Source organism: Arvicanthis niloticus, chromosome 23, assembly GCF_011762505.2.
Source record: "Arvicanthis niloticus isolate mArvNil1 chromosome 23, mArvNil1.pat.X, whole genome shotgun sequence".
Taxonomy (NCBI): domain Eukaryota; kingdom Metazoa; phylum Chordata; class Mammalia; order Rodentia; family Muridae; genus Arvicanthis; species Arvicanthis niloticus.
The window spans coordinates 19,572,535-19,585,761 of NC_133430.1; the positions used below are offsets into that span (position 1 = coordinate 19,572,535).

Genomic DNA, 13,227 nt, shown 5'->3' on the forward strand with positions numbered 1-13,227 from the left:
GATGGATTCAACCAGGTTTGGACTTCTATATAAAGGGAATAATATAATGTATGAACCATGTATCCATGGATTTGGTTCCCTTTCTTGATGTTCATGTGACTCTCTTGTTGCCACTTGTGAATATTGTTTGTTCACTGTGCTGCAGGTCATCAAAATGAATAACTATATCTCAATTTATGAACCTATTCTACTGTTGATGAATACTCGGATGGTTTTTTGTTTTGGACTGTGACAAATCAGGCTTCTAATGAACATTCCTGATTATATTGCTTGGGGATAGATCTGGGAGTGACAGTTCTGTGTCATGTGCCAATGTGGAAGGGACTGCAAAGTAGCTTTCCAAATGATTGCTAGTTTACACTCACAGTAGTCTTGAATGACAAGATTCTTGAATGGTTGATGGAATGGGAAAGGGGAAGAGGAAAGGGGTGGGTTCCAAGGACCAGCCTCAGCTAGTTAAGGGGGTCCTGAGGAAGGGGTGTTTGGGAGCATCGGAAGAAATAACTCAAAGTCAATTGTGGGTATAAGCTGTCAGCTTTATAGTCTGCTTGAGATGACTCCCTAGACAGCTCTCTGCTTGAGACAGTTCTGTCTTGCTAGGGAAAAAAAATCCTAAAAGCTCTCTAGATAGCTCAAGAGTTTTACAACCAAAGTCAGAAGAATTGGTGGAAAAAATTCTTGGTTTTTTTTTCTATCAAAGTCAGAGAACCCTCCAGACAAATCTCAAGAAGAAAAGAGGCTAGAAAAAAAATAAAATCTAAAAGAGATGTGTTAGCTCTCTGAGTAATGCGTGGGATTTCTGACCAAGGCCAGAAATCCTGTTAGAAAAATTCTAAAAGAGCTGTGCTCACTCTCCAAGCAGTTCTTTCTGGGTAGCTCTCTCTTGCAGACCAAAACCCAGTCTTTTATTTACATATCAGGTCAATCATTTACCCAGGTTCCCTTCTGGATATCCCATGAATTAGCATTTTATGACTTTACCTCTTGATTCTTAGATGAAGACAGCGTGTAGATTTTTTTTTTTTTTAAATGTGGCAAAAGACTTCTGAGATCTGCCTGCCTTTGTAAGCACAGAGAATAAACTAGCTGGGTGGGATCTCACTCTGAGATCACCATTCTCACCACCTCTGGGCCTAAACTTGCTCTGTCTCAGGCTGACCTTGGACTCAGCAATCTGCCTATTTTTTGTAAGCACAAACAATAAACTTAGTTGGGTGGGATCTTGCCCTGTGATCACCACTTCCAAAATCTCTTCGTTTTCCTCTTTAATATCTCTCTGACAAGCTGGCTCATAGTGCAGCTGCCTCTGTTCTTTTAGGTTTGTGAAGCCCCTCATATAGTTTATATTGCATATTTTGCATAGTTAAGAAATCCTGTTTATATATTTTTCTTTTTCTGGATTTTTAAAAATTTACATTTCAAATGTTATCCCCTTTCCCACCCTCCTCCTCATGCTTCTATGAGGGTGCTCCCTCACCCACTCACTTACTCCTGCCTCCCTGCCCTGGCATTCCCCTACGCAGAGACATCAAGTCTTCATAGGACCAAGGGCCTCTCCTTCCATTGATGCCCGACAATGCCATCCTCTGCTATTTATGCGGCTGGAGCCATGGGTTGCTCTAGCTACAGTCTTAAGGGCTGTCTTGAAGGTCACAGCATTTACCATTTTTTGCTGAGAAACATTAGACACATCCTTGCCTCCTGGACTTGTGCTGCTTCTAATTATTATGGAGTCATTAACCTTGGCAGGGAGAACATCTCCCCAAGGAGGAACATAAAGTAAAATTTATATACATTATCATACAAACAAGCCTTATGCTTAGCAGCCATCGATACTCATGGAGGCCCATGCCTTGTTCCAGGGGTGGGAACTGTGTTACACCATCCCTTCTGTGTGGCCATGCAGGACTTGGCAGATGGGGCCCACGGCATTTCCTTCAAGGGTGTACCCAACAGTGACTTCCATTAGACTCCTCCTTGTAAAGGTTCTACCACCTTCCATGGAGTCCATAGGGTATGTAGATACATACTTAAGTATCTTAAGTAGAAAGAGTCTCTCCATCCAAGGGCTGGATGAAAGGCCAGTGAGACACCCCATAGGTGAAGGTATTTACTATGGACCCTGACCTGACCTGAGTTAAATCCCTGGGTTATACATGATGGAAGGAGACATCTGACTCCTAGAGGTTGTCTTCTATAAGTTGTCTTCTTACCTCCACATATGTGTAGTAAAACAGGTAGGTACACACACACACACACACACACACACACACACACACACACACACTGAAATGTACAGGAAAAAAATCAAAAGAATAATAAAAGAAAAAAAGTTTAAAGAATCATACACAATGAGTCAATATTTAATATGCTGGCTGTATGTAATACCATTTATGTATTTAATACTATTTTGGGATCACTTTTATTTTAGTCTCTTTATACTATTTGATTGATTGAGACAGAATATGAGAATAAGGACGAAGGGAAAAAGAGAAGACAGTGATTATGTCTTGACTTTGCTGGGTTGGCCCATGATGTTTCTTCACGTTGGGAAGTGTCTGTAGTGAAATTCACTAAGAAACTGGAGCTCTTGGTTTGGGTTTTAGTTTAGCAAATTTCTGGTATTTGGAGATAAAATTTCCCTAAGATCACCACATACTTGGGAGGACAGTCACTACTGTTGGTTATACACACCACTCCTTTTTGTACCAACATCCCATATCTTACTTATTATTGGAGAGTCATCAAAACTATGCACAGCCGAACATGTTGAATGTACCATCAAGTTCATCTGGGACCTTGAGCCAATGACTCAGGCTCGTTCAGCCGAGCATCGTGTTCCTTGGGCCCCAGTCAGAACCTCAGTGAGAAACACTGACATGTGACCAGACCCATGTAAGAATTTCTGAGGATGACTCTTCCCTAGAGAACTCAACCATCTGAGGATGAGATGCCAGCCACCACAGTTGCTGCAGGACAAGATCACTAGAACACACATAAAGGAGGAAGGAGAGACCTGACTCTACAGGGTTGTTCCCTGGCCATCATGTGTATTCCCATCTCCATAGACAATCATACTAGTACATAACATTATTTTAAAAATTAAAATACGGTTACATACATACATACATACATACATACACACACACACACACACGAAAAGTAAAGCTAAGAAGTAGTGAAATTTGGAACATTTTGAACCTTTTGGATTGAGACATGGCTAAAATCATCAAGATTTGGTCATTTTGTAATAACCTAAATCTGTGAATTTCTTGGCCTCTTAAGATGCTTAGGGTTGGGTTTTCTCACATTGAAAACCAATGAGCATCAGCAGTTGTAAACATTTGTCTCACACAATAGTTTTCAGGACTATATGTGATATAATGTAGTATTATATCTATAATATAATATAAAGTTAGATAATGATATAGCTTTAAGTCAAACCTTTACCCTGCAACACGAATATTGTCTTGGGTAACAGTTTTGTAATTTAGACCAAGGGTGTTATGCTCCTTTATGGCTTTGAAATGATTTGAATGAGAATGCCCCCCATAGGCTCATATATTTGAATGCTTAGATTGGAACTGTTTGAGAAGGATTAATAGGATTAGGAGGTGTGGCCTTGTAGGAGTAGGTGTGGCCTTGTTGGATTAGATATGTCACTGGAGGTAGGCTTTGTGGTTTCAAAAGCCAAGCCTAGGTTCTCAATCTCTGCCTGCTACCTATGATTAGGCATGTAAAAAGCTCTCTGCTCTTTTTCTCAGCATTTTTACTGCTCAGGACCATGCCTGCCTGGATGCTCTTACTCTCTTATGATTATGGACTAACCCTTGAAACTGTAAGCAAGGCCCCACCTAATTAAATGCTTTCTTTTATAAGAATCACCTTGGACATGGTGTCTTCTCGCAGCAACAGTAACTAAGACAGGATTGTTTATGAGATTAAAGGATTACTGCAGTAAAAAAAATGTTTGGTTAGCATTCATTGTGTGGGAGAGGTGGGGAAAGAGAAACGTGTATTCCCACGATGGCTATGAACGATCACTGTACCTCATGAAATCGGTTCCCAGACATCTGTCCAAGGTTTAGTCCCATTGGAAGTATTTGTGGAATGGAACAAAAAGGCAAACTGGGGAGCTCTGCCCCTGAAGATATAGCTCACTAAAGTGGGCCAGTAGTTAGAAACTCTTTGTAACACACAGCACCCGAGATGTGTCATTACAGGGCTCCCTATCATCAGTATTGTTAGATGCTAATGGCTTCTGGTTTGAGCCTTCCAGGAATTCTGAACCACATCAGAAAGAAGACAGAGAGGAGAGGAAATGAGGGAAGGGAGGGAGGACTGCACACAGGTCTTTAGAGAGGGACAGCTTCTAAAAGAGTAAAGATTGCTTGGTGGGGAGGAAAGAGAGCATTTACTTTTTTGTTTTATTTTTATTGTTTGTTTGTTTGTTTTTGTTAAATCAGCTTTTTCTAGAAGAGAAGTTAAACTGACCTTGGATGGTGAAGGTGAGTTGAGTGTGTATTCCTCTTCCCTCCAGGGTGCTTCCCTTCTGGAAAAGCCTAAGGAGAAGGTGGTCCCAGCATCACTGTGCTGTGGTGTTGCCAAGTTGAAATACATGTCTCTGCATTTTGTGCCCATTAGTCTTGGTGTGGTGTCAGAAAGAGGACATCTACTGTCCTTTCCTATTTATCAATTGTTGGCAAAGATGTAAAAAAGCTATTGATGTTTTCCATGTAAAATGTTTCTTATTCCATATTAAGTCACACTAAAACATAGAGAGTAAACTGGGGCACCTGATGGTGGTGGTGTTGTTTTTAACAAAATTTCAACTGTTCAATTTTACCAATGAAGACTCAGGAGCCAGATGCTGGGGTGAAAGCCTTCTAGCTCAGAGATGCAGAGAAAGCATCCAGCTGACCGTCCTCCTTAACCAGCGCTGTCCCAGAACCAACCTCCTTCAAACTGAATGTCCCTCCCTTCTACTTCTGGTGCATCTCTCTGTCCTCCTGACTCCCTCTTACTCTATATTTTTTTTCTTAATAATCCTATGTTCACTTCCTGTCAAGTGGTTGCTTGCTCCACCTCTTGACCTATGGATGCCTTTAATTAATTTTGTTTACAATATTCAAGCAGAAAGCTCTTGGATTAAAGTGTGTGTTAAGGCTGAACCATGCCACAACTAAAAGCAGGGTTTTCCAGTAAATAACACAATCTCAGGGTTCACAGTGTGACCGAATATCCTGCAACATAGAGTCTTCAATTCCTTTCAATCTTGTATGTGACCAGAGCGTAGACTTCCTTCTTCTGTGGTAGAAGAGATGTTTCTTGCTGACTTTATAAATGTGGGTCTAGGATGAAGTGTTGAATTCTCTCTCACTGCTCCCTGAGCACTGATTCCTGTCTGCCATCTTCAGGTCCAAGTCAAGAGGGTACAAGTTAAGATCATTTGAAATATGTTCTATCTGGATCCTTGTCATAAATACTATCAGTCTTGGACTTCACATGTGTATATTATGTTCTATTTAATATTTACGGTTTATTTTAACAAGAACCTGTTGCAGGAGAGGTCCTAGACCCTAGCAAAGAATCTACTACTTCCACCATATTGCTACATTGATACGGGTCTCCAACCGCCGTCTGAATACTTAATCCTTATACCCACAGGTATGTGTAGCTCTTACCCCATCACACACCGTATCCCATGTTCTCTTGTTACAACAAAATGCCTCACAAAAGGCTTAAAGGCAAACCAAACAAAGCACATTGAGTGTCTTTGGAGGATGTCAGGAAGATAGGCATATAAAGAGGGAAAACATTAATACACCCTGCTTCTTCTGTATGGACTATGCCTCAAGGTAATATGAGAGTTTATGGTGGGAAGTTCATTATATAAAGTACCAGTTAATAAATGTAGAAAATTGGTAGCATTAGAACATCATCATTCTGTAATCTCAACTAATATTACAAGGCCATGCTCACAAAGGATGTTAATTTTTTTTTTTTTTCCCACAAGACGCGGGAAACGGGACAAGGCGACAGCGGGACTCGAACCCGCGCACCAAGAGACGGTGCGCCGAGCCACCGGCGGTTCGCTATTTTTTTTTTTTTTCCCCACAAGACGCGGGGAAACGACGCGGGAAACGGGACAAGGCGACAGCGGGACTCGAACCCGCGCACCAAGAGACGGTGCGCCCTCTGCGGGCGGGAGCCTTAAGGGCCAAGCCACCAGCGGTTCGCTGGAGGAACTTCTTAATGATTAGATCAACAATACCTAATGTCACTGGGCAATCTTAGAGTCCCACATAAAGACACTGTGAACGGAATATTCTCGTTAAAAAATATTAAATCTGGGTCAATTTCAAATCCAAATTCAGTTCACAGAAAAGAAACACCAGGGAGAGATGAGATCTCTTTAAGGCACTCAGGGTGAATTGGTAGCTGAGATATTTTCTTTCCTATTTTTGTTTTGATTTGCAAAGATAAAGTCTCATGTATCACAGACTGACCTCCAACTCACTATGTAACTGGGGATAACATTGAATCAACAGATCATCCTGTCTCTGTCTTCAAAGTGCTGGGATTATACACTACTACAGGAAGCTGCGACCTTGTTTAATATATTAATTGAAAGGAAAATTAAAAAAAGATTGAAGTCATAGATTAAGACTTCGGAGATAGAGTACTTCTATGTGCTGACTGGGCTCCTGTGGCAAATAGACCAACTGAATATTGACCTACCAGAGCACTGGGAGAAGTGAATGCTGATTGATTAGTAGCTGCTGCTATTAAAAATATTTTGTTAATTTAAAAGTGAAATATAACATTATGGTTACGTTTATAAGGAATTACATAATAGAGGTATTTTTTGAAGTATTTAAGGATGGAACAATATGATATCCGGCATCAGCTTCAAAATAACACATTAATAAGTCATGAAAGGGAGAATAATAAAGCTGGAGCAGTTCTGCACTGACAACTTTCTTGAAAATGTGCTTTGGGTACATAGAAGTTCATTACGTTGGGGGTTGGGAACATGGCTTGGGTGGGAAAGTGCTTGTCATAAAAGTGTGTGGATTGAGTCTATGACCTGAAAGTATATGACCTGAGCTTGGATCCCCAACATCCATGTATGTCTCAGTTGTTTATTGTTGGAATCCCAGTGGTACACATGAATATGTGTGGGTGATACGCCCATATACACACAATAAAATAAGTTAATCTAAAACACTTTTAAAAATGTATACAAATCATTCAAGGTATAGTTTAATTATCTCAAAGAGCTTATAAATGTTTCTCATTTTTATTTTTATCCTTTTATTTTTTGAGACAAGTTCTCTCCATGTAGCCTTGGCTGACCTGGAACTTACTATGTAGATCAGGCTGGCCTTGAACTCACAAAGATCCTTCTGCCTCTGCTTCCCAAGTGCTGGGATTAAATGAGTGTGCCACCACCACTTGGCACTTTCACATTTTTAAAAGAAATCTTTAATATTTATAATCTCTCTCTCTTTGTCTCCTTCTTCCTCTCCCTCCCCCCTCTCTTTCTCTGTCTGTCTGTCTGTTTGTCTGTCTGACTGCATGTTAGGTGTCCTACTCTATTGCCCTCTTCCTTAATCTTTTGAACAGAGTCTCTCACTGAACCAAGACATAGGTCCTCAGCCAGCAAGTCTCAGAGATCTTCCTGCCTCTGCCCCTACAACACTCAAGTCAAGGGGCGTATAGCCAGGCAAGCTTTTTATATTGGTTCGTCATTAAACAGTGTGGTGGTTTGAATATGCTGGACCAGGGAGTGGCACTAATAGGCGGTATGGACTTGTTGGAGGAAGTGTGTCACTGTGGGGGTCGACTTTGAGACCTTCCTCCTAGTGGCCTTCAGAAGAAGATGTAGAACTCTCAGCTCCTCCTGCACCATGCCTGCCTGAACACTGCCATGCTCCTGCCTTAACGATAATGAACTGAACCTCTGAACCTGTAAGTCAGCCTCAATTAAATGTTATCCTTATAAGAGTTGCCTTGGTCATAGTGTCTGTTCATAGCAGTGAAACCCTAACTAAGATATATAGCAAGAACATTTGTCCATTGGGGCATCTTCCCTGATTTTGGGGTTCAGAGAGTATGTAGTTCCTTTCTCAGGCACAAACCAAGAAGTGGCTATATGACTATGAGAAATTATGGGCACAAGATAATGTCCTCTATGCAAATAAGATCACAAGGGCAGGGAGGTGTGGAAGGAGAATTTCAGATAAAGGCGTCAAAGATAATGTTTGCACAAGTAGCTCTACTAGCTAATTAAACAATATGTAAACAGCAGTGGAAAATAAAGATGGTTTGCTCCTGAAGTGATCCTAGTGTCCTGTGTCTCTGTCTGACGTTAACCTTCCTTTCCAGGTCCACGTCTTGCTTATAGCTGCCCTGGCCATAGCACACAGTCCCTCAAGAAACCTTTTAAGAATGGAAGTGTTCACACCCACAAAAGCATGGAGGGTAATAAAATGAGCTGTGTCTACACACATGTTCATGTGTATGTACATGTGGCTGAAGCAGAGATCAACATTAAATGCCTTTTCCATCTATTTTTAAACATTTATTTTTATTATTTTTAAAATAATATATAGGTGTGTGTACCTGTAGTGGATATGTGCACATGGATTGAGGTGCCCTCAAGGCCAGAGGCATCAGATCCATCAGAGGTGAAGTTATAGATGGTTGTGAGCAGCCCACCATGGATGCTAAAACCCAAACTTAGGGACTCTGGAAGGACAGCAAGTGCTCCTGAGCACTGAGCCATCACTGTATCATAGCAACAGAACAGTGACTAAGACTGACATCCCAAGGTGTGCCTCATTGATGCTTGTCTTAGTCTTGGCCTGGCATGTGTGTTTGAAACCTCAAAGCCAGTGACATACTTCCTCCAACAAGACCATAACTCCTAATCCTTACAATCCTTCCAAATAATGCCACTCTTGGTGACTAAGCATTCAAATATATAAGCCTATTGAGGCCATTCTTACAGTGCCCTAGGGTGTGTTTTAAGTGTATACAGACCAGAGGTTGAGTGTAGACCAGAAGTTAACATCCTGTTTTCCTGGTCACTTTCCAACTTTTGGCGACAGTGTCTATTACTGAACCCAGAGCTGCCCATGGGAGCTAGTCTGTCTGCCACCAAGCCCCCAGTGTCCTTTTCTACCTTCCTGGCATTGGGGTTTCACATATGCACTTCTACACCTGGATTTTTGTATGAGTATCAGAGCTCCAAACTGAGGCCCTCCCAGCTGTGCAACAAGTTCTTTACCTGCTGAGTTATCTCCCCAGCCCCCTTTCCGATATTTCTTAATCCAACCAAACTGATGATAGAAGTAACCATCACATTGTTATTGGCTTTATGGTCCACCAAATAACCAGGGAGAGTCTCTTCATCTGGAGTCTTAATTACATCTGCAAACATCTCTTTTTCAAATAAAACATATTTATTGGAAATAAATTCTTGGAATTAGGACATACACATATCTTTTTGGAGGCCACTATTTAATACATGACAATGACATTCCCCAATTTAAAGATTTGAGAGAACTAGTAACTAAAAGTAGTTTTGTGTTTTATATTTAAATTATTATATTAAATTATATTAAGGAATAATGTCAGGGTTATTCCTGATAATGTACATGTGGATATTCAGAGTTCTTCCTCCCCTTTCTTCCTTGTTGTATAAGCAGGTCCCACTATCATTATTTTTGAAATGTAAATCCTGTCTTTTTGATTTTTTTCCCAACCTCAATGCTCTGTTCTTCTGGACTGTTATTCTATGATGGTTTGTTGGCTTTTCTGGATACCAACTTTACCTCTCTCTGTCCTGTTTTTCACACAGAAGACAGAGCAATTAAAACTGTCTAAATAAAATGTTCACCAATCTAATAATTTTTTTTCCAATCTGTCCTGGAATGGTGGTCCACTCCCTCCTGAATATATTCTCTCAAGGCATCAGATCTGTACGTAGCTCATTCTCCACCTCTTAGGCCACACTTATCTGAGCCCATTTCCTCTCTTGTCCAGGACTCTCCAGCTCTACCGGCCTCCCAGCATTGCTTTAAAAGCAACAAAGGCATATTTGCCGTGTAAATCCTGAAGGAGTGAAATCAGGTAGTCAACATCTCAAGAATTCTATTAATTGAGTAAATTATCACTTATTTGCAGTGCTGGGGATTGAACCCAGGGCCTACATGGTGAGCAAGAACTCTATTATTTAGTCACATTCCTAGCCCTAGGTGAATTATTAGTTTTTAAACTACATTTAGTGAATTATGTGTGTGTGGTGTGTGTGTGTGTGTGTGTGTGTCTGTGTGTGTGTGTGTGTAATGTCATAATACAGCTTATGAAGGTCAGAGGACAACTTACAGGAGTCAGTTCTCTCCTTCCATTCAACCCTGGGAATTCAGATAATCAGACTTGGAAGCAGGTGCCTCTATATTCTGAGCCATCCAGCCATCCCTAAATAGTTAATTTTTAGATATAAATGCTTATTTATATTGGATATACACGTTAGACACCTGTCTATACAAAGTGTAAATATATATACAAAATGTAAATACCCCTACTCCAGCTTCTGAAATTTTGGTATGTATTTTAGATATATGTTTGCATTTCATGACTATGTGTTTGTGTAACTTAATGAGCTGATTTCCACTAACAATGGACTGAGACTATATTTGCACGATGTTGTATGTACAACCTCATCATTTAATTTTAGGTCTTTGATATTTCCAAGTTGCCATCCTTGTAGCAATTTGTGTTCCCTCCAGTGGTGCACGAAAATCTCTATTCTCCCACACCCTTGGAATTCTTTCTAATCCCTGTTAATCCGAGATAAGAGATATAGCACCCTGTTGCTTACTTTATATTTCTTGGATGGTAGTGAGGCTGAGCTCTTTTTCTTCTGATGCAGCTCACCTGCAGTTCTTCAGAATCTTGTGTCATTGATTAAACTTAAAAAAAAAAAAAAAAAAAAAAAAAAAAAGCAGACCAGTTAAGGAAGCCACTCAGTACCCAACTTAACCAACTAAGGCATCACTGACTTAGAGTTTCCTCAATGCCTTGAGGCTTCTTTCTCTCCTCCATCGTTGTAGACTTCACAATCCTGTATTTTAACTCTTGTAGTATGTGAGTCACAGAAAATCCCCAGTGATCAGTTTTAAAACACACACACACACACACACACACACACACACACACACACACGTCAGGGAAACAAATGAAGCAATCTAAGTTTCAAAATGTGACCCAGAAACTTCCATTTGTCTGTGATTACTTTTGTGTCGCTAGGTTTTATCTTGCCATTCAAATAACCCGATGTATTTCCAGGAATTAATTTTCTGTCGTATTCCTTTATATTAGAAAGGAGTTCGGAGTAAAGTGCCTGGAACAATCTATTCCTTATATTCGAATAGGAGACTTTTAATTTTGCTTTGTCCAAAAAATAAAAAAAAGCAACAGTGCTGTGTCTGATGCAATGTAGACTCAAAAATGCGGGGCATTCTGAACCAGAACAGGGTTTACAGAGCAAGCACTTTTTACTGTCCAAGGTCCTGAAACAGCGACATTTTGTTCTATAGCGTTAAGTACAATTTTGAACTTTAGAATGATTTTTCCCTTTGGATAGGCACTTGCTACCACTCCACACACATTATGCCCCTTTATTATTACCTAATGTCAGTACAGTCAAGTGACTCATCTGGCTGAGTAAAGCAATTGTATGTATGAGACAGTGCCAGATACTTTAAGAGTTACAAAAAAAAAAAAAAAAAAAAAAAAAAAAAAAAAAAAAAAAAAAAAAAAAAAAGAAGAAGAAGAAGAAGAAGAAGAAGAAGAAGAAGAAGAAGAAGAAGAAGAAGAAGAAGAAGAAAAGAAAAATAACCAAACAAATAAATGTGACTCTGGTTCTGATAGTGAAACCAAGTACCTTTTAATCAACATCAAAAGACATCGATCAACGTGACTCAAACTGTAGCTGGAAAAGGAAGTAACCATAAATAGAAACTATAAATAGAGTATTAGACCAGGCCATTAACAGTAAAAATAGTGTGACTTTGTACATGCAAAATCCTATACTTAAACTCTTAAGAAGCCAAAAAGGGAGGCACAATAGGGAATAAGAGAAGTTGGGGGTAAGATGTATGCTTTTGTGGGAAGAAATGGAGACGCTGTAAAGACACACAGCTTCTGCTTTTTTTTTTTAAATCTAGTTTCATTGAAGGCAGAGATCTGCTACTGTCATGTATGCAGCTCATGTTTCATCTGAGCTAGTCATGGGGAAGCCAGTCCAGAGCAAGGGTGCCAGTCCCAGCCGTGGCAGTCTTACTATTTGCTGAATGAGTAGTCTGTGTGGTATTAAAACTAGGCTCAGTACTAAGAGAAAAACTAGAAAAGATGTCGCCTTTCTTAAAGAAATGCTGTAAACGCACAGAGAGAACTCAGAATATCAGATTTTTAACCCTTTCATTGATCAGCAAAAGCTTAGGCATTGGGGGTATGGAGAGAGGGTTCAGTGGTTAAGAGGGCTTGCTTCTCTTTCAGAGAACAGGAGTTTGGTTCCTAGCACCCACATCAAACTACACACACACACACACACACACACACACACACACACACACACACTAAAAAAAGCCTCAGAGAGACAAAATGACTTTTCACATTTGCAGTGTGTGTGGTCTTACTAAAATTTGGTAGTTCCCATTTCTATCAGAACACTCAAGTCATGTGAAAATAAAAACGAAACCATTCATAACAACAAGCATGCCCTTGTTATAAACTACAGTAGACTAGACAAACAGAACAAGAAGGACCCGATAAAAGATCTGTTTATTAGTCTAACGGGATTGACGAGGCCCAAAAAGGATTGGTGACTACATCTACTGAGAGGGAGACTCACTTGGAATATGGGAAGTACCTTCTCATGACCCTCAGTCCAGACAGAATTCAAAAGAAAAAAAAAAAAAGGAGCTAGCTGGCCCAGTGCCCACATTCCCCTTTCTCTGGCTCTTGGTCATTTACAGCCTACTCTTTTAGTCACAGGCTCATGGGGGCAAGAGCTCATCACTGGACCCTCTGGAAACACAAACCCAAATCTTTCTTCCTGTATTACTTCTGTCAGATATTTGGTGACAGTAGTGACTCTCAGCATGTCAGCATGTGTCATAGCAGACATGTCTGGCATGATACCAATTTTAAAGA

At 40.2% G+C, this 13,227-nt stretch overlaps 1 non-coding gene across 1 annotated transcript; it reads right to left on the reverse strand.

The window, feature by feature from the left end:
• Positions 1–790: 790 nt before the first annotated feature.
• LOC143437203 (U7 small nuclear RNA) lies at positions 791–853 on the reverse strand. The gene has a single exon (XR_013106815.1). It is a non-coding gene; the product is annotated as a U7 small nuclear RNA (small nuclear RNA).
• Positions 854–13,227: the final 12,374 nt, after the last annotated feature.